General features: G+C 38.8%; 1 protein-coding gene and 1 pseudogene across 2 annotated transcripts in view; both read right to left on the bottom strand.

The window, feature by feature from the left end:
* The window catches only part of Mamdc2 (MAM domain containing 2), a 149,064-nt gene that overhangs the window by 83,412 nt on the left and 42,457 nt on the right, over window positions 1-23,195 (bottom strand). The window lies entirely within an intron of this gene.
* On the bottom strand, window positions 10,408-10,474 carry LOC141415975 (small nucleolar RNA Z39; annotated as a pseudogene).

Raw genomic sequence — 23,195 nt, 5'->3', positions numbered from 1 at the left:
GTAAATAAAAATGTCCTTTTTCTTACAAATGGAGCTAGCACTTTGCCTATGACTGCAGAAGCTCTGTAGAGCCTTATTGCATAGAGGCTGAAAGGGGCCTTGATGGCCAATAGTGCCTGGGTGGGGTTTTTCTCAGTGCCACTTAGGATTTAAAAGGAAAACAACCCCAAAAAAACCTGGGAGGTCTGGTGCGCACCTGCTGCTTAGATTATCGCCACGGACCATCACCTGGGATAGACTACGCATGACTTCTTCCTCTGATTAGTTTGGCAGCTTCTTCCACAGCTGAGATGGCTGGCTCTGGGGGTCAAGAGGAATTACCACAGGAGGCTCACAGCACTTTCCACCTTAGAAGCAGCCTTTGTTTATAGACTCACGTGGAAGCAGCATTCACCTGTTGACCTGCCCATCGTCTTGAAATGCTCTTTTCCTTTTCATTCCTTGATGACCCCTCCAACAACCTTCTCTCTGCTACATGGTTTTACATGGGGTTCTCTATTTTCATCTCTTAAGTGTTTGTATTTTGCTAAGTCTTAGTCTAACCTCTCTACTCTAGTGAGTCTTTCCTAGATGAGTAACTGCTAATTACCAACCTAATATACATTTCCTCCTGCTTACTTACTAAGGAATACTGGTTTGATAGGGGCTGGCAGTATACTTGGTCAAGAAAGCAACGTGGATGTGTCACCTTCACATTTAGGGGTGGCCATTTGTTGTCTGGGACTGACTTGTCTGGCTGTGCCCCTTTTGTCCTCTCCTTTCCTTCTTTCTCCTGTCTGGAATGTGGATGCCATGGGCAGATCTGTAAGGCCATCTTAAGACCAGGAGGTGATGACAATGACTAACTCATCCTAGTTATCTGGGTCTTCCTGGTTTTAAAATGAAAAGTCCCACGTCTTGCAAACACCCTTGGTCCTGGGCAAACTGGCACAGTTGGTCACTCTAGCAGCAACTGTAAGAATGTAAGCTATCACTGTGGGAAGGGCAGAAAACTAGAAGGGGTTGGATTCCTGGTCATATTGTGAAGTTTTCTATCCAGTCCATACTTTCTGACTCTGTGCTTCTCATTATAAAAGAAAAAGAAAGCATCTCAATTTAAGCCATTATCGGCTAGTTTTTTGCTAGAGGGATCCAAATCACCTAATTTGCTAAGTTGTGACTGCTGGCTTCATGATAAAGGTCTTTCTCCTTTCCAAATCTTTCCCTCAGGTCTGATCCCTTATTCAATTCCAGACCCTTACATCTAACTTTTTCTTGGGCATCTCTACTTGGACATGCCACAGACACTTGACCTCATTGTCCTTCCTCTAAACCCTGCTCTTTTTCTGTGTTCTTTTTCTGTGTTTGGGTTGGGGTGACCAATCCAAACATCCAGTGACCAACCCAAGGAATCTCAGGATCTGCCTTGGTCCTTCCAAATCCCTCCTTTTCCAAAATTCTATCAGTCTTGATGACCTACTTTCCAGATTTTTTTTCAAACTTATCCATTCCTCCAAGTTCATTCCATGGATTCAGGTAAATCTATCTTTTGTCTGGATTATGGTAAGAGTCTCCCATTAGGTCTTCCTATTTCAATTTTGCCTCAATGAACACATGGTTTCTATTATGCCCACCTGATCATATCACTTCCTAGCCTAAAACACCTGAGGGGTCCCTACCATCCTCCATGTATAAAGCCCTGGTGTTCTGGCACTCATATTTTGCCACAGCCTTTTGTAGTCTATATGGTAGCCACAGAATTTCTTTTAGTTCCTCTAAGCTAAAGTTTCAGGCTTTTTACTGCTTCCAGTCTTTTCCATAGGCTGCTTCCTTTCCCTAGGATATGCTTTCATCTTTTTTCCCCTCGTACATTCTACCCCACTACCTCCTGCTTTCTTGATAGCTCACCCTGTACTTCACTGAGGTCTTAGCTCAACAGAGCTACCACGTGTAGTTGTGCTATGTGTAACCTATGCATGTGTGCATGGTGGTGTTGTTTACATACTGCTTTTCCCATGCAGCCCTTGCTAACTTTCATTTATAAACATGATTGGAGGTCTCTTCTTAAGTGCTAACTTAATATCAGCATTATACTTTAATATTTACTTGTTGAGTTATTTGTCTGAGTTCCTCCCAAGGATTTTAAGTATATAAAGGCACATACATTATTTGCTTGACTCTTAGTAGGTGTATACTCTTTGTATTTTTGAGTAAACTCCTTCCCAGTTTGGTTTGCTATTTTTTTTACATAAAGGATATATTAAAATCCTTCAGATTTAAAGTTCATAACAATCAATTTACTGTTATTCCTAAACTGTGCTCAAGGAAATACAACATTTAATGAGTTCAACTTCATTGGTGATTCACATCACACTTATTATTTTCACATATGCTCCCACTGTTAACATTTTCTGATACAGAAATTCCTACTGTGTCGAGATACACAAAGAATTGTTAAAATGCACAATTCTCTTCCTTTCTGGACTGCAGTTTGTGTACAGCATTCAGAAAATGTTTCAGTTTGTGACATTTCCAGATTAAAGAGAGCTATAGCTTTAGCAGCTTCCAAGTTCAAGGAGTGCCAAAGTGTAGAGGTCAGCAATACATGGAGAAGTGACAAGGTCAGCATTGCTGAGCTATCTCAAATGCCATTTTGTCCCCTTGACAACAGGGAAACTATTCTCCTCTCGTGACTAACACTGCAGAAGTAGTCTTAAAAGATCACAAAGCATTATGCCTGCAAGAGGAGCACAAATGCCAGGAGGCGATCTCCAGTGTCAACAGTTTGCCAACATTTGAAACCACTACCCAGATGTCTGTCTGCCCTTTTCCTTAGGGTCACAAAGGGAGTACTTTAAACCCTGCTGACCTCAGCGGCAGTTTTGGAAGAGTTTACCTTAGCAACTACCAACAGGAAACCAAGTGATGACCCACAATGAAAGGTCACGGGGGACTTGGAAAGGGAGCTTGGCTTTACAAAGTATCAAAATGTAAGAAAGGGCTGCCTTGCCTAAGAGTGTTTGCTGTATCAAAGATCAGTTCTCAGAACATAGTTTCCACTACATGACTTGCCAGGTGGGGTAGATATTCCTTGGAAGTACATAAGTATATCTCTTTTTAAAATAAAAGAGTTGGGATAGTGGTACTATCTATAATCCCAGCACTTGGAAAGCTGAGGCAGAATTGCAAGTTCAAGGCCAGTCTGGGCTATATAGTTAGACCCTATCTCAAAAATAAAACAAACAAAATAAATATGGATGGAGATGACATCATGAGGAGAGTGGGATTGTCTGTATTCACTCTGCAAATTCCCCAAGTATACCAGAAAGGGATAAAGCATCCTTCCATGGGAACTGATCATTCAGGACAAGAAGCTATAGCCCTCTGTTTTGCCAGTGTGGCTAACAACACAGCTGACTATTTCTGTTCATGCATTATGCAAGGCAATTTTGTCAAACAAAAGGAGTTATGTGCATTTCAGCTTCATTCAAACCAGAAGAAAACAAGGGTGCCTGTGAAAATTTACTTGGTACGGACAAATAGATCTGAATATGTATATGTACAGACACATGCATATACAGAGATACTCATACATTTACTTTGCACTTTCTCATTTTGAATTCTGCATCTTATTTCTATCATAAAGATTAAAAGCAAGAGCAAGAATATTCCATTTATAAAGAAAACATGGCTATAGAGGTCAACACATTTCACATTGTTGCACTGCCTAAAAGATATGACTTATTAGAATAGGTGCATAGTATTAGAACAAAGAAGAATTTAAACAAAAGACATCCCTGTAATATCTGTAAAATGAATGTTCTGATCTACATTAATGGCTTTAAATTTTTCTTAAGCATAATTGAACACAGAGGTCCATCTATTAGAGGCCAAAGAAGAACAGCTGTGGTGACCAGGTAGGCTAAAAAATTTTATATAGTCATTTGTCGTTCAGGATAGTTTTATCTACCAAGTCTATTCCCTCTCAAGCAAGCTTTCTTGCAGGGCTGCTGGGGCCTATCCTCTGAACCCAGGAGTGGTTTAAAATCTCTATCTTAGACAGTATTGGGTCTTAAATGTGGCAGCCTAATATTGTGTCCTACACATAGCTCTAGCTCCTTCCATCTGTTTTGTTCACTTTTCTGGGTGTTTGCTCTAAGAAATGAATTCCTCTCTACATGTCATGGAAGTCCTCACTTGCAACATGCTATATATATTGCTAACCTACCAGTTCTTAATCTCTGATGCACATCAGCATCACTGAAGGAGGCCTTGGTGTGCAGTACAGCCTTGACACCCCCAAGTGACTCTAAGGCTATACAAGCTGGAGAAGTACCCCTATCTGTTTGCTTTCTCCATTTGGTTTGATCATAGCTGGACCTCAGCCAGACCCTACATGCAGTGATAGCTGTCTGTTTCTATTTTGCTCACCTTTTTAACTTCAATGCCTGGCACATAGTAAGTGTTTAATAAATATATGTGAAATAAATTAAGCAGTAGACCCTGACAGTCAGTCTCACATAACGTTAAGATGGTTTAAAATAAAATCTACAAATTTAAGTCCAAGAACAATGAAAATGAAGTCTCTTTTGCATTTTTATATGTTATATCCTATATTTTAGAAATATTCCGTAAATATGAAAGGAAATGTGTGACTATGTGCCTCAGGCTTATAAGCAGTCACAGTAAAGCTGGAAGAAAGTCAGGAAGAAAATGGTTTCAGTAAATGGTTTGCTGTGGGGACAAAGGGCATGTTAACAGTCACACTGATAGCAACTATGGTCATTCCTTACAATTTTAGAGCATTTGTCCATTCACAACGCTCTGGGGCTGGTTTTCTCGTAACAGCCTCGTGACAGAGCTGAACAGTTCACAGGTCAGAAAAGCCTGGTTCAGATGATATACACTGCCAGAAGAGCAAACCATTCCAGATCCCTCTCTGATTACCAGAATGAGCAATTAAAAATATGTTCCAAATATTACATGGGACATACTTACTTTTAAAAGTTTATTTGTTCTTATCTATAATCCAGATTTAACAGGACATTCTGCAACCCTAGGTTTCAGGCCAATTCTTTTTCTGTGAAGAGTTTCAGATTTGAGGATCACTGTAGCCTCTCTCAGAACAAATGGACTAAGCTTGTGTCTCCTTTCTCCTTACCTGTCTAGCCCTCTGTGACTAGACTTTAAGCACAGTCTTAGGCCAAGCTGAAGTAGGAAAAGGGAATAGGAGGGGGAGTAAAGAACAACACTAGTGATGTCTCTCAGGCCAAACTCAATGTGGATTCAATGTTGTATTTATTTATATTTAAATAAGTGATACAAGTGGCACATAATTCAAAAATATGACAGTGAAGGTAACTCTCTCACCCTGAGACTGTGGGAAATTCTTGAGGGGTACTCATGTGCAAACACAAATAAATGCATACTTAGATATAGCATTTTACCTCTGATATGGGTGGTTAACTCACTATTATGTGTCATATTTTTTTCACTGAATATACCTTCAATTATTATCTCAATCTTCCTATCTATCTATCTATCATCTATCTATCTATCTATCTATCTATCTATCTATCTAAAACTGCCTCATTTTTATGAAGGTCTCCCCACCCAGTGCTCAGGATCAAACCCTTATGCAATGTAGGCAAGTGCTCTACCGCTGAGCTACCTCCCCAGCTCTGCCTCATATCTTAAACTACAGCATAGCTTTCCCTTACATATATATGTGTCATAATTTAATTAATTGGTATCATAGTAATGAACATTTCCTCCAGTTTTTTGTTATTCACAGCAATATAGAAACAAATCTGTACCCATGACTTAGTATAGATTTCTGAGTATGAATGTCTATTAGAGAAAGGCCTAGAAAGGGAATTGCTGAGTTAAAAGGAATATGCATTTATACTTTGGTTAAATATTATCAAATTTTCCTTCTTGAAGTTATGCTAATTTCTTTTTCCAGCAGCAATATATAGGAGCATTTCCTCCAACCTCATGAATTCAGTGTGTGCTACAGAAGTTTTTATAATTGTCTATCTGATACATAAAAGGTGGTATCTCATTGTAGTTATAATTTGAATTTCTTTTATTGTGAGTAAACTAGAGCATCTTTTTACATATTGAAAAGCCTTTGATATTTCCTTTGTGTGATATTCTTGACCCATTTTCTCCATTGGGTTGTTAGTCTTTCATTATTGATTTACAGAAATTCTTTATGTATTAAGAGAATTTACCCAATATCTGTATATATGTATTATAATGTTCCCAGTTCATCATTTGTCCTTTGGTTAATGATTTTTAATGAAGAACTTAATGAGTTTTGAAAATGTATTTTCATGAGCATAGTCATATCTAGTTAGGAAAAAGATCATTCTTGAAAGTTCATACGATAACCACTGGTTATCAAGTCATATGCTAATAATTTAAATCACAGCAGTTCTATGAGAAAGGTACAATTGACTCATTGTGCCAATGATTCCTAAAATTTCTTCTGGACCTAGTGGTAGACTGAAATAACATTACCAAACTATGTAAAGCTTGTCTTTGGGGTCTTCTCAAGTTTTCAGTCAATTTCCTTTCTTCCCCATTGCATTTCTTCACTTTCCTCCCTTTCCCTCATCTCCACTCCCTTCCCACATATCCTGTATATCCTCCAAAGAAATGCTTACTTATAATGCTTTAGGTTTTCCTGCCAGCTCTTAGCTATTCCTTCCTAGAGTATAAACTGAATGATAGCCCCAGAATTATGGAATACAAAGACATTTTTTAAAATGCAAAAATTTGGATACATAAAATTAGAACCGCAATAAGGAGCACACATACAGAATTGAGCCAAGTAGAAAGTTTCATGTTCTACCTGCTCATGTGTCCAGCCTTGTCTAGACTGTGAAGAGCATCAGGAAGCTACTCTGCACTCTGAAGTACTGGGGATTTTAGAGACAGTCCCACCGGGATCTGGATTCAGCAGATCATATCCTCATTTTACCTCTGTTAACCATGGAACCTGGGGTAACAGATTGGTTAGTGGAAAGAGAGGGGGTTTTAGGATCAGGTAGTTCTTATTGTGAATAGCAACTCAGTCAAGTAGTCTGGCTTCAGGAAAGTTAATGAACTTCCTCAGGTGTGAAGTGACGATAATAATGTGTATCTCGCTAGGATGTCTGTGAACATTTAGTGTAATGCATGTACCTTGTGTCTGGTGCAGTTTAGGTTCTCAACAAATCATAGGTTCAAATTTCATATCTGCCAAATAATCTTCATACTATTCCAGCAAAACCATTTGTTGATATTGAAGTCTTATATATTGAGTTTCCTCAAATTCTATCATTCATGACTACTTTTTGAGTCTCACCATCTCTCTGTACCAGGGTACTAATATTTCCTCATGTTTTCTTCTAACTGTACTTATATTTTTAATATATATGTATTTTAGCTGACTCCTTAGGAATTTCATTCATGAAATTTGGGAGTTGCTGTGCTAGTCAAGCTTATATAAAAACTACTCACATAATTATAAAAATAGAAAAATATGTCTGCACGCCACCTAAATAATTTACCATCAGAGTAGGCATATTATACTTTGAGAAATACTAATTCATGTAAGAGTTATTATTATGTTTTCAGGCTTTCCTTTCCAGAACTTAAAAACTAAGGCCCAGAGAGGGTGAGAAAGTTGCTCAAAGTAAAACTTCAGAATTGAGATAAGAACCAGAGTCTGGATTTCTGCACCTATGTTTTCATTAGTCAGCTTCCTAAGACACTTGTAGTTGAAGCCTAAATTAGGATCTTATTGCAAAACTACAGGATTAGCACTGAGATGTCCTGAAGCAGCTGTGTTTTTCCACCATGGTTGTGTTGTTATTTCACCTTGGGAACTTAGAAGGCAGTATTTTCCTCCTAGAACATTCCCCAGTGTGCACACCTGAGATGACCTTGCACTTAGCCTTACTCAGAGTGACTCAGAAGCCCCAAGGGGAAATGGAATGAAATGAAGGAGATAGGGCTATCAACACTGTATTCTGTTTGGAGACTTTTCTGAAAATTGTCTGACCCTGTTTGATCCTCTCCTAACCAAATATTCTTGGATATATCAAGCCTTTTGGATATTTTTACAAACCAATGCCAAACATTTAGGATATGTTTAAATTCTTTGCTTTTTTCCTTAAGAACTTTGAGAAATCCTTCAATACTCCCTAACTGGGCAATAATAAAACAGAAGGGTTTATAATAGGAGCAATAGCGTAGGCAGAGCTGTGGAGGGTCTTCTTGCCTCTGTTTTTAAGTTTCAGTCTCAAAAGCCAACTAAGCTTAGAGAATATTGCATAGATGTATGGGGATTTTACCTTCCTAGTATTCCTTCCCCACAAATCTGGTTAACAAAAACACCCTAGTTTCTCTTTGGGAAAACTTCCCTTCCTTACTTGCAGTCCAAATAGTTTGAGCAGGACTGACTCCCATCCAGGCTTAACCAATCAGATTATCCAAGCCCTTTTGCACAGTGTTTGGTCCAGAAATAAGAACATAAATCTACTCAATAATGAGAATATTGTCAGCACTATAAGGAAAGAAGCTTTCTTTCCACGAGGATTCTAAGCTGTAGGAACACTGACTGCCTCCACTTGCTGGAGTCCATGAGGAAGGCCTCCTGAAAATGAAGCCAGCATAAGGAAAGCCAGAGCTGAGACAGAGAGACTGTGCATCAACTAGATAGCGTCTTTAATACTTTAGATGCACCCAAAGCCAGATATACCAGAAGTTTTCATTTACATTAGGCAATATAGTCTTTCTTTAGTTTTAGCCTGTTTTCTTTGGGGACAAAAAGAGCCCTGTTAGTACAGAAGTCTGAGTGAGGGATGCTATGCTGGTTTCAAACACAAGGAAACAGGAAAGGAGAAAGAGAGAGGCAGACACTGTGAACTGGGCAAGAGAAGGTACTCATGAAACCAGTTTCCTGGCTCACCTTTACCCCTCCTTAGATGGCTGGCCTTGAAGAGTGAGTAAACCTCTCCAAGCCTCAGTTTCTCCATCTACAAAGTAAAGGAACTAGACAATCAATAGGGTCTCAGGCTATGGGATGGTAATGTGATCCAGGTTTCCAAACTTCCATTTGTGGGACTAGCTCTCCTCTTATCTTATGCCAGGCTCTTTTAGAGTTTTGGTGGAAGGGTCCCACTGTTAAAATGGATTGACTGACCATTCCGGTTCTGTTTATACTAAAGTCTAAATTAAGTCAAGACTCAGCTGGGGATCAGTAAGAATGTGGTGATTAATATTGTCTATTCTATGTTAGGAGTTGGTCAGAAGTCAAAATCAAGAATTCAGTCCCTGGAGGATTTATTAGCTTTCCACAGTCAGAAAAATTGCTAATGGCTATGACCTGTGTCCCCAATCTTAATAACAGTTTTAGCACTGAGGATCACTGGTCAAACAAGATGCCAGAAGAAGGAATGTAGATAACTCCAGCTAGCCATTAGCTGTGCCTTCAATGCTAGGACTAACAGCACCAGGAATGCTCAGTGCAGGCAACTTCCTCAGAGCTGGAGGGATAAGCTTGGAGGCTTGCTGTTTGTCTTTTCTTTCTCAAGATATTGTGGTTATCGTAGAAGGAGCTGAGAAAAAAAAAAGGGCTCTTATTGCACAATCAACAGCACAACACCTGATCTGCACCCACAGAGCTCTAAATTCATATGGATTTGTTTTCCTTATTGACAATGTACACAGTGTAGTGGCAATTTTTAGGAAATATACAAAAACCTTTTGTTGGAACATAAAGTATTATGATTACATTAAAATAGGTAAACTTCAGGGCAAATTTTGCATTGAAAATAAATTTAATGTTCCAAATCTTTTTTTTTTTTACTTTGAAAGAAGATTTTATTTTCACATTTGTCTACAGTTAGAATAAATGCATTTCGTGGAATAAAGACAGAGCCTTTGGATTTTAAATACCCCACTATAAGATTACATACATAAAACTCCAATTTTTTTGCATAGTGGATTAAATAATCAAATTAGAATAGTTATACAATCTAGAATAAATGATAATAAAATGTATCACATAAATAAAATAAATTCATATTTAAATTATATATATGTATGAAATAGTATCTTGTGTGTTATAATTCAATTAAGCTTCAATTTCACATGAAGTATAATGACTAAATAACAGTAGTTAATTTAAACTGAAAATGAAAGAGAGTCAAAATACTTTAAAAAGAGATATCACTTTCACCTTGGTCTACAATACAGTAAACAGATTTTTTGGATAAAGACACAGACTTTGGAGTTTAAACTATCCCCACTACAAGATTACATCCATAAAACTCCAATTATTATTTCTGCAACAGTGGATTAAGTAAGCAAGTGAAAATAGTTATTCTGTCCAAATTAAATGAAAATAAAGTAGAATTGAAAAGAAAAGATTCTTACATATTTTAGAAACTGTATACAGTATCATGACTTTATTCATACTGATTTGCTTTATCATATGCAAAAAGATTTGTATTTAAAATCATAAGTTTATAAAATACCATCTTGACAATTATAATTCTATTAACCTTCAGTTTGAGGTGAAGTTTTTTTTTTGAGGTAAAATGTAATGACTAAAAACAGTAGTAATTTAAACTGAAACTGAGACGGAAGTCAAAAATATTTTCAAAAGAGATCTTCCTTTTTCTCTGGTCTACAATTATAGTAAATATAATTCTTGGCATGAAGGCAAAGCTGCTGGGGTTTAAAATATCCCCACTGCAAGTTATATACATAAGACTGCAATTAATGTTTATGTAATAGAGGATTAAATAATCAAATTAAAATATTTATACTGTCTAGATTTAAATGAAAATAAAATATACCATCTAAATAAAATATAATGGAAATAATATAACAGGATTCATAGATAAATCATCTACTCAATACTATTCTGAGAATTATAATTCTATTAATCTTCAATTTAAGGTAAAGAATAAGAAGTAGGTAATAGCAGGAATTTAAATTGAAAACAAGAGAGCAGTCGAAGTACTTTGGAAGAAGATCCTAATGTTGCCAGGTTTCTTCTCCTGGTTTTAGAAGTTCAGTAGCAGAATCATTTGAAGGTGGAATCAACCTGCAGAATACTCACTTCCACTTTGATCATGTGGATACAGTGGGGGGACATCCAGCTCTTGGGGGGAAGATGACTGGGGAAACCACTCAGTCAACAGACATTTCTCATTGGGTACAAGGGACCTCTGACTGGAGGAACAAAACCAGGGCCCACTGCCTTGCTTTCAACAGGCACATTTGAATTGTGTGCAGGAGGAGCTGGGTCAGTAAATAGTTGTCCTGATGGAGGGACCATCACCCTTCCCCTCTGTTTGCGTGGGGGACACAGGGACCCATTCTCAGGAGGTGCTCTGTGATGGCCAGTCAACCCATCACAGCTCAAGTCCCCTCTTTCCTTGCCAGTGTGATGCTCCAGTGGATGATCGGGGCTTCTTGAGTCTTTTCCTCCTCCCTGCTGAAGCAAAGATGGAGGTCTGAGTGGACCTTCCAACACAATAGGAGAGAGGAACGCTCTCCTTTCAGGTGAAGGTTGAGCCAATGGTGAGGGACCACGTGGAAAATGCTCCCTGCCACATGCTGCATTTGAAATCCCAAATGCATTTGGATCTTCTTCTAAAATTTTCAATTCCAACGCCATTTCCATTAACTTTTGTCTGCTGTTGGCGTTGACTTGCCTAAGATACTGCAGCTGTTCTTCAGCATCCCGGGCCTCCAACCAATTAAAGTGAGCTTTCTTCTCATAGGAAATAATCTGCCTTTGGTGATTAAGTTTGATTCTCTCCAGTTTTTCTTCCAGCTCTCTGGCTACCTTTTTATAGGTCTGCAGCTCTGCAGTCTTGCAGCTGATGTTTTCTTTTACTTTGGGAAGTTTCTCCTCTGCGTCTTGCTGGCGGTGATCCTCTACCATTAATTTCCTGTAGAATTTCATTCCTTCTTCAAACACTTCAGGAATTATTTTAGCTGTCTGCCGAAGCTTCTCATTCTCAATTTCCAACTGTGCATGTTCAGACTGTAAAATGACTTGTTCACTCTGGACATTTTTAATGCGTTCTGTCAGGTCTTTGCTTGCTCTCTCGACTTCACGCAGCTCAGTGTAAACTTGGTCTCTCTCTCGGTTCAAGGATTTTAAAGAAGCATTTAACTTCACAGTGTTCATCAGGTGCTGCAGAGCTCCTTTGGTCTGAGTATCTAAGTGAGCAGGATTTCCTGGGCCAAGGTTCATCGCTGTGTCCAAGTCACTGTCATGTGTTCCGTGTTCTTCCAGAACAAAGGCCCAGACTTTCAGCTTTCGAATGCCTTCAGTTAGCCACCTGAGGTGATCGTCTTTGTCTTTTAGAATTTGTGCTGCAGATGTCCCAGGCTCTTCAAGTGTTACTTTGTGTTTATTAAGTTGACTCACTTGTTCCTTCCACACTGCAGCTTCTTGGAGGAGCTGTTTGCAGCTCTCCTGAAGCTGAAAATTTTCACTCAAAGCCTATGCTGTTGAGTCCTTAAGATTTGCTTCACTAACTCGAAGTGTTCTTAAGGTTGTTTTGGCTGCAGCTACTTTGGGTGTGAGAGATTTTAGTTCATCTTCTAGGGACTGTATGGTTTTGACATTTCCACATTCAATTCAACTTGTGTATAATGCTTGCATTTCTCTTCTAGCAGCTCTGTTTCCAGCAGGAGTACTTCCTCCAGTTTACACTTGGAGATGTCCAGCTTTCCACAGGCTGCTTCTCGCTATTTCTCCACAAGGCTAAGTTTTTCAAGTAGCTCACATTTTTCTTCAATCAGTGTAGAAAGCTTTAGAGCAAGCTGTTTTTCTCTTTGAGTATAAAGCCGGCTTCTAACCGATTGAAAACTTCTCCACAAAAACAATGGGATAGAGAAAAGTCCAATAATAGTCACACATATCACTAGTTCCCATGGGAAATCATGGGGCTTTTGCCTCAGTTCTGCAGGATCTGTTGTCATAACCCTGCCAAATTCCTGCAGGACCAGCCCCAAGTGCATTGGAGGGACAGCTTGGGGCACATCCATAGCTTCAAGGCTGCTTTGGCGGTTGCCAAGGCCAGGCTGAGCCTTGAACGACAACAAACATTCAAAGTTCTGCCTAGAACACTGACACCAGAGTAGACCACAGTGGAGCTGGGGAGGGGAGGTGTTGGTTAATGTGCAATTTACCCCGCCCACAGGGGAGATTTATATGGTACTGGCCAGACCTTGGCCAGGAGTAGGCATTGTCTTTCATAAAATGGACAGGGACATCTCAGATGTCCTAAAGCTTACCTAGGAACCCTCACAGATAGAGCCTAAGAAAAATACTATTGATGGGGGAAGAAGTTACCATTTTTTATTACTGAATCTGCACGTAGATTTCATTGCAGACAAGTCAGTTTATTCACAACTATCACACCAGTTTTAATTCCCCTTGCACCACAACACAGTTGCTCTGCTGCCATCAGACTGGTTCCATTGGTACTTCCTTGAAATGCTGCAGAGAGACTTTCCTTTTCATTATTCTACCTTTCATATGTTCTTCTTGTTTTCACTTTATTAGGATATATCATTGTACAGGGGGGAGTCATTGTGCTAATTCCCAACAGCCTTACATTGTACATTGCTTAGACCACTCTCACCATCTCCCCCACCCTCTCTCCCCACTCAAATCACTTGCAAGAGGTTTCATCGTTCTATTTCATGGATGTATATGAAGTCCATCAACCATATTCCCTCACCTTCACCTCCTTCATATACTCTCCCCTATCCCACAAGTATCTACCCCACACTGTATCTATTTTACAATCCTATCTTTAATTTTGAATTCCAAAGTCAATGTTCAAAGGGGTTTCCTGATGTACCCAGGTGTGAGTATACTTTACTTTGTTTAATTCAACCCAGTCTATATGGTTTCTTTCCTTCCAAATGTATTGAGACTTGTTTTATGATCCAGAATTTGACTCTAGATTAACAATCATCATGAATGATCTCTGTGACCTTTAAAAGAATTTTCCACCCCACCATTGGGTGGACCGTTCTCTAAGTTGGTTAAACGGCATTGTCAAGTATTTAGAGAATTACCAATTTCTACTTAACAATTCTGAGGAGTATGAAAATCTCCAACTGCAATTGCAAATTTGTCTATTTTTCCTTTCACTTCTACTAGTTTTTAGTTTGTGTGCTGTGAAGCCCTGCAAATGGGTCCATTTGCATTTAGTTTGTTGCAGTCACTTGACAAACTGATCTTTTCAGTGTTATCAAGTGTCCCCTTTATCTCATATAATCTGACTGTTTTTTCCTCTGCCATTTACTCTGTGTGATAATAATAAAGCCATTCCAGGTTACCTTTGCAGGGGACATCGTTTCTAGCCTTTTACATTTAAACTATCTGTGACTTTATACATGAAATGGGTTCTTAAAGAGAGGCTGTAGCTGTCTCACTTGTTTTTCAATATGAAAATATTTGCTTTTTAACTATTGTGTTTAGATCATTCATATCTTTGCTGTGTCATCGCATTTAAATATTCCATCTTTTCATCTGTTTTTTGTCTTATTCACCTGTTATATATTCTCTTTGCCATTTTTGGATTCAGTATTTTTAATCATCCATTTTATATTCATTTTGGCTTATTTATGTATGCTCCTCTGCCTTTTTTCTGCTTGGTCTGTAGGTTACAATGTACACCATAAACTCACTGTGTATCTTCAAATAACATTAAATCATCTTACATACAGCTTAGGAATGCTACAATTGTATATTTCTATCACTTTCATTTTCCATTCTTTATCCTATTTTTGTCATATATTCTATAATATATTGCTTTTCCTTTAATCAATCATCATTAAAAAAATTTAAAGCATGGAGGGAAAGTCTTATATATTTTACTCTGGATAGCCTGCTTTGTTCCTGTGCAGATCTGAGTTGCCATCTGGTGTCGTTTTCCTCCTCCCTGATGAAGTTCCTTTAATCCTTCTCATAGTGCAGATGCACTGCCAGTGAATTCTCTTATTCTGTCCTATCTGGTCTTTGGCCTTTGATCTTGAAACCTGTACATTACATGGAATAGCCTGGCGAACCTTCTCGCGTGAAGCCTCAGTAAAAGTAAAGGTAGGTGGAATCCTCTAGACCCAGACGACCTGCGTCGCCTAAGCAGGAATGCCTCAATGTTCCAAATCTTTAAAAAACCTTTAAAAAATAAATTTGAGCACCAATTGCCAGAAGGTGTCATCCACTACTATAGTCAAAATAATTTTCTTTGCTTTATTTCTGGTAAAAATGGCAAATGGGACTCAAATCTATATAAAAAATGCATGCTCCAAGAATAATATTGATTTTTCCAACAACTGCTGAATACCTAATTTACTTTAACAAACATGCTGAGAGATAATAAAGTAATAATGAGAACCATTTTTCTTTTTTTCCTTCTAGTTTCTGCATAACTAGAAAAAATTTTCAATAGTATATAATTCAGGCAATTCATATTATTTCAGAAACAAAACATCATATATCTTGAGGTTTAATTTCTATTGCTGATTAACTTCTGATTTCTATCTTTTGCTGATATGTGCTATAGCTACACAAAACCTGGATGGGGTGATGGATCTTAGGAGAGGACAACAGTTACACTACATGGAGTCAAGACAAGAAGCAAGCAAAGTCTTAGTGGAGGGCAAGCTATGAATGAGTCAGAATACATGTCCAGATTTGGAAGCAAGCAATGGTTTAATCTAGGAAACACAGATGGTTTTAGGGTTAGATCAAGTCAGGAGGGCAAGGCTCAAGATAGGCAGAAATACATGTCAGTGTAGGGAGATGTACCAATGATAGGGAGTTTCAGACAGCACCTTGGATAGCTCCCTGGGCACACGGTGTTTTGACAAAAGTTAAGACCCTAAGAAAAGAAGGATCTCATTCTCCACTCCCAGACTTCGCAGCTGGCACCACGTTTTGATGGAATGAACTTGGTTCCTGGAGCCTATAGAAACTAAGTTATCTAGGGATGATTCCATGTTCCTTGGAAACAAGCTCTTTGATGCTGGTAGTACTGGGAGCAGGACAGTATGGTCCTCCCAAACTTCAGAGAAATGTTTTTTTCCAGAAGCCTATTCCAGCTTTTTGGGAATGGTAGTTTATACTCAAACCAGTTCTGCCACTAATCACAAGGGGCTCTGTAGCAGTTTTACTGTGATAATGTTCACCTTCAATTTTTTACTGTCCATTTAGGGTACTTACATCTATCTGTACAGTAGAGGAAGAAGAATATAGAAAATTATGTGCTTTTTAGATATAATAAAGTTCTATATTAAAACAAGTTTAATTTTTTGGTTTGTTTGTTTTGTGAGACAGGGTCTTGAACTTACGATCCTCCTTCCTGAGCCTCCCAAGTGCTGAGATTACAGATGTGTGCCACCATGTCCTGATATCAAGTTTAATTTTCATTACAACGTCAGATATAGAAAAAATCTATGCTTTAACAAAAAAATCTCTTGAGTATGACATTCATACAGGTATTTGTTGGCAGACTTTCCCCTCATCTGACCAAGTGTTACTAGCAGTCGAGAAAAGATGCCTTCTATTGTCCATTACTGGTAGAGCCTATTGTCTCTTGAGTTCACAGACATATTTACCTCAAAGTGCTTTGGCTGAGTTTGCCAATGGTGTCAGTGGATCATACAAAAATCTGAAAGCCAAACTCATTTCAAATAGCTTATTCACTGAATTGAAAACATGACATTTAAATTATTGGTGAGTAAACAGGACATTTGTACAGAATTAGCCTAGGAAAGGAATCAGACAGATGAGAGAGTCTCTCTCTCTCTTTCTCTTTCTCTAACACACATACACACACTGTAAATAGAGTGAAGATTGAGCAAAGGGTGAGGTGAGACCAGAGATAAGAACCACAAGGGCATTTTTCCAGTATGTGACTGTGACTACATGGAGCCTAAAGACATGGTGATGTGGTGTCAGCTCTGTGTTCATTCATTCACTTGACAGCATTTACTGAGCATCTATTCTGTCTGTATTAGGTCCTATTGCAGGTGCTAGAGATATAGCTATAAACAAAACAAATGTTTCTGACATTATTTACTCTTTTCTGACAATATTAAGTCAGGTCACCTGGAGTGAGAGCTGTCTAGGACAACAGCCAGTATACAACGTAAGGAGGTGGGAAAATTGAAAGGGGATGTCAGATCTGACAATGTAGAACATGAAAGGCATGGGTAAGATATCAGGGGTATGAGTCTCCCACTTCACAAAAGCCAACCTCATAGTATATAAATTTAGAAGTGCCAGCAGATGAGAAGGAGGTTTCAATGGTGTTTGAGATCAAACAAGACTGAGGTGATAAAGATGATACCTCATTGGATCTCTTTAAGATCATGAAATATTAACATTAGAGAAGACTTCAGAAGTCAGTGAATCCAACTCCTTCTTTCAACTGTACCTAAGTCAACTAATTAGTGGTAAAACCAGAACATGATCAGCTTTACTGGGATGAATGTAAGATGTTTTGCTGTGTGACTTGCACATTTTAATTGTGGGTGGCTAAATAGTTTCCCTGGTAACAATAGTGAATTGGCCCACATTAATAAATAAAAACCTGAAGTACTGCGAGGTAATCATTTTGGGTTTAGTCCATGGGTCTCTGATAGGTTGGACTTGACTTGTGATGAGGGTTATAAGAAAGAAGAAATCAAGTGTAAGGACAGAAAGAGGAATGCAGCCAAGGGAATAGAAGGCAAGGCCATCATGGGAGTCAGCTGGTTTCTTTCAGAGAAAATTACCATCCTTGTCTTCAGTTCCTACTACCTTCTGCCATGTGACTCTCAAGGCTCTTTAATAGAGCAGACTGTCAAAAGTGATTGATCAGGCAGGATTTGTTTCAGCTTAGGAGACGTATTATATCCATGCAAGAAAATGTTCACTGAACCATGGAGCCCCTTATTGCTTTGATTGTAGAATAAGCAACACTTAACAACAACAACAAAAAAAAAACCTGAGAAGTGAACTATTTCCCAAAAATTCAGCCCAAAACAAATATAACCTTGTGAAATTAAAACTAGAGAATTAGAACGGATTTTATGTTCTTTAAAAAGAAAGTATTGAATTGTATTTTTTAACAGCTAAAACATCAAGGGCACAGGACTAACATGAAGAGAAAGGGGAGGGTAATTATGGATGAACCAGACATCCATATCTGAAAATTGTTGCCATTCTTAGGAGAAGACGATAGTGACCACTGCCTACTTTCACAGTTTTCTGAAGTTGTTCATAATGGCCATTCCAGGTTCAGATTTTACTTATAAAATCTTTTTGTTAATTCAACCTTTTGTTGTTGTGGTGGTGGTGGTAGGAATCAAATTCAGGCCCTTCACATACTAGACAAGTGCTCTACCACTGAGCTATACCCTCAGCCATGTTAATTCAGTTTCTAACAGGAAAAGTTGGGAGCTAAAATAAACATACGGTGAAATATGAGTGATAATAGTTCTTCTAGAACATTCCTATTGCATCTTTTTTCTTGTCGTTGCTAACATTTTCAACATTCCTTTTTATTAGAAAGTTTTGATTTTCAGGTGGCATTGTGTTTCAAGAGCCAATAGTGAACCAGGTAGAAATTGCTCTTTAAGCTTGCAGGTCTGAAAGAACAGGGAATTGCCTCTCTTCAAGGAGAACTAACTTCCATGATTGGCACTGTTTTCTAACCATCCCTCCAAGGGTAATTACGCCAGAAGTAGACCCAAAGCTGGGCTACGTCACTTGTGGCTCTCTGGACATAATGCTGAAGGAGGCCTTGCCTTTCCTTTCAGTTAGAGACGGCTAGCCACTTCTTTTAACTCTTGGATTAAAAGACAGGATTTATATAAGGAGAAAAAAAACTATTCCCCAATATACTTGCAGAGTTTAAAAGACAGTAACCACTCCAAATCAGACAAAATTGGGGTAAAAGTATAAAAAACCTGTGACATTAGATGAAAGACCAGATATTTTGTTCACTTTTCTAACACATGAGTTACAGACTTCCGCAGGAAACTTATAGTAGACCAAAACTTGGGGCTTTGAAGATAGGTTTTTTTAGAATATTTTTATCTAGTGAATTTTTCATTACAGAACAACTATAATTCTTAGAAATTTCTGCAGTTTACTTACACATGCTACCCACACTATCTTTTTTGAGTGTAACAACAATCATTCAAAGTAACTATTATTATCATAGGTTCTTTATGTCTTAACACTGTTCTGTATTAACAGGCAAGACAGAGAGCCCTGTAAACTTTGGCTCCTTCTTTTTGCATTTTTCCTACCCTTTGGGCCTAGGCCATACCCAGCTCGTGGACTTCCTCAGAGCTGTGACCATCTGGTTTGTCCAGGCAGGATTCCTTTTACTGTGACTGGAAATGAGATCATCTCAGGTAAGATCACATGGCACAGACAGAGCAGGTGATAGGTTAAGTATGAGATGAATCCATTTTAATTGGTTAGACTCCTTGAATATTGCCAGGAGGAAGTTTTGGCCTCAGGAGGCCTTTGGAAAAAGATAATCTATTGAAATATCTTTCTCTGGATTGGGCCTAGGGCCAGTATGAGGCCTTCAACTTACTGAATTTATCCAAACTCCGATGCTTTTGGGGAGACTAGTTAGAATCTTGGAGCCACCAAGAAACTTGAGAGGACTGACAATTAGCAAGGAAGTTTCATTGTTTCTGAAAGATTAGTAGTTTACCCCACAATTTTATTTTGTTTGTTCATCTGTAGATATGTTAAATGTAAACACACACAAACACACACACACACTAGACAAATATGTGTCTGCTAGGCACAAATTAATAGTATGGAAAATTGGAGTTTTATTTCTATTGTCTTGAATATGCTTTGAAGCATGGAGCCCTGGCAGAGCAAACTATAGAAATAAGATATATCAAACTCATCCCATGTATGAGGCAGGAGAAGACAGTCCCTTCCTGGTCATCAATCACAATGACACATAAAAAGCCCAAGTCAGCTCTCTACTCACTGATTTGGCCATTCCTTTCCCCTCCAGCACAATTCTTGTGGCTTTCCGTCACTATCAAGCCCAAGACAAACATCCTCAATATCCGATTTAGCATCCATCACCAGACCACATCACATTTCCCCATTTCCTGCTCTCCTACTCCCACATTAACTCTTAGGGTTGGTCTGACCTTCTCTGCCTCATCAAGCTATCTTCTCCATATCAAACAAGCAACTAAGAGTCCTCATTCAGGCAGGTACTTCTCACCCCTATGTCAATCCATTTGGCTCCACAAACATTTATGGAGCACTTACTTATGCTAGGCATGAAACAAAAATACTGGGAGAGGCCTACCTCAATGAGCTAACAGTCTACTGTTGGAGTATTATATTCAAAGAATGCCTAAGTCAGGCAGGTTACCTAATCAGACCAGTCACTCCAAATCTCTATGTAGCACCAAGTAAAAACTGTTCTCACTCTTGTGTGCAGTGTACATACTTAGCAGGATTTTTTAAAATTAGGTGTTTTATACTATTTTCACCAAATAGAAACTAGACCTGTTTTGGAATTAAAACCTCCTGACTATTAAGAAATGTTATAATATTTTCCATTCCTCGATGTTAAGTTCGCATTTGGCTACAAGACATAGTTTAGCTTTTGGCCTCCAAGTCACACAGATTGGCAGTGATACATGAAAACCTAGGAAACCAACTGTGTAAACAGACAATACTCCCAAATACTCGCGCAACTCAGCCAACTATCACTGAAAGCTCCATTATTGCAAACCAAGGCTCTGTTTAATTCCTTTTTTCTTAATAAGGGAGCATAAGCAAAGAAAGAGAAAAAAAAAGAATGAATGAAAGAAAGAGACTCCAGCAATAAGGAAATGATTAAATAGATAAGGTCCATATTATGAACTGTTAGATGACTATTAAAAAGAAGGAAGTGGCTTGATATTGACTTGGAAACATGTGATATATGTGAGTGTGTGCATATATTTATGTCAAGTATTTATCACCAGTGCATATAAAAAGCATATCCACACTTTTATACATTTTGAAAGTCAGAGTTTATGATTCCATACACATAGAGCAATTGTGGAGAGAGGCATGCTGCACGCTACATTGATAACATTGGTTACTTCAAGGGGATGGGATAGAGAATAAACGAGACCACCAACTACTCATGTATACCCTTGTCGTACTTTACTTAAATTGTCACAAAATTGTGAATATTTTGGTGATTTAAAATAACCAGCCTTTAATCCCCAGCACCACAAAAAATAAACAGATAAACTAAAAACTAACTAAATAAAATAGCCAATAGGGTATTTTATTTACAGGGATGGGGTCACTAACGATGGAGTACTTGCCCAGCATGTGCGAGGCCCTAGGTTCAATCCCCAGCATTGCCAAACACAAAAACAAACAATGCCTCTCCCCCAAGCCAAACAATGTATTAAAGCCAAAATAGCAAAACAAGAGATTGGGGAAATACTCTCTGCCTACAAAATGAATGATAAGTTTAAATGTTTCCACATATGCTCTGTAAATAAGAATAATATTTGGCAATAACACTTGCAATTACATAACATCTAAGCACTACAGAGCTCTGTTTGCAGACAAACTTTCATTCTGTTTTAATCTTCTGCAGCTGCACATACTCCCACTCAGTCAGATAAAGGGCAGGTGTGCTTTGCTTGTGCTGGGGAAAGGCCGATACCTGTCCGTGATTTCTTTAAGGCTGCACAGGGAGTGATGAGTCCCAGGGAGGTCCTCTGAAACTCACCCACCCATGTGTCCATGCTGGGCCTCTGGTTTGTAAAGGGCAGATTTATTATGACATCTAAGAATAAACAAGGAGCCATTTTCCTGTCAAAACTCCAGAAGAGGCCATTAAATATTCAGTTTAGAAGTAATTAGTCAAGAGCTCACAAATAACATGCAGAGGCTGATCAGAGACCTAAACCCATGGCTTTGATTCATAACCCCCTAGCAGACCACCCACAATGGATGCTCAAGGACCATGTGCACTCATCAACAAAACAATAAGATCTAAAATTCTAGGGCTGTTTATAATCATGGAACCCTGCTGGGTGGCTGCTCAGTAGGGATGAGCATACTTAATGTCATTTTTATAGCAATTTGTAATATGCTATGAGTTTGTTCCTTGAATGTTCTGTATCTCCATAGCAGGAAATCATCTTAGATCCATGTGTCATATATAACAGTCTGAATTCGCTCTTTCAGGAATTCTGCTAACAAGGAAGGGTGAGTGGCCAATGGTCACCTGTGTGTGGCTTCTTCGGACTTCTGCTTCTTGGCCAGTCAAGGAAAGCATGGTTTGTTACTCATGAGTGGACATCAGAAGCCAAGAGACGGTGACCCAGCTCTATGCCTTAACCACAAAGCACACTAGCTAAGCCATGGCCAGTGAAGCCTCATTCTGGAAGGTGCCTCCTTGTGTGTTAACTTGAGGTCTTGGGCTTCCCATATGGACAGTTTTATTTTTTTTTCATTTTTCTTTTATTATTCATATGTGCATTCATACGTGCTTGGTTCATTTCTCCCCCCTGCCCCCACCCCCTCCCTTACCACCCACTCCGCCCCCTCCCTCTCCCCTCCCCTCAATACCCAGCAGAAACTATTTTGCCCTTATTTCTAATTTTGTTGTAGAGAGAGTATAAGCAATAATAGGAAGGAACAAGGGTTTTTGCTAGTTGAGATAAGGATAGCTATACAGGGCATTGACTCACATTGCTTTCCTGTGCATGGGTGTTACCTTCTAGGTTAATTCTTTTTGATCTAACCTTTTCTCTAGTACCTGTTCCCCTTTTCCTATTGGCCTTAGTTGCTTTTAAGGTATCTGCTTTAGTTTCTCTGCATTAAGGGCAACAAATGCTAGCTAGTTTTTTAGGTTTCTTACCTATCCTCACCCCTTCCTTGTGTGCTCTCGCTTTTATCATGTGCTCAAAGTCCAATCCCCTTGTTGTGTTTGCCCTTGATCTAATGTCCACATATGAGGGAGAACATACGATTTTTGGTCTTTTGGGCCAGGCTAATTGGGCTTCCCAAATGGACAGTTTTAGGAGCGAAGATCAGCTGGAGTTTAGCACCTGAGGCAGCTGAGTTTGCTCTGAACCATCCAACCTCCCTGCTTCCTGAGGAGGTAGAATTCCTAAGGAAAGGA

This window comes from Castor canadensis, chromosome 13 (genome assembly GCF_047511655.1).
Source record: "Castor canadensis chromosome 13, mCasCan1.hap1v2, whole genome shotgun sequence".
Lineage (NCBI taxonomy): Eukaryota > Metazoa > Chordata > Mammalia > Rodentia > Castoridae > Castor > Castor canadensis.
Note: the sequence above shows the minus strand (reverse complement) of the source record. Positions and strands in the feature narration are given on the sequence as shown.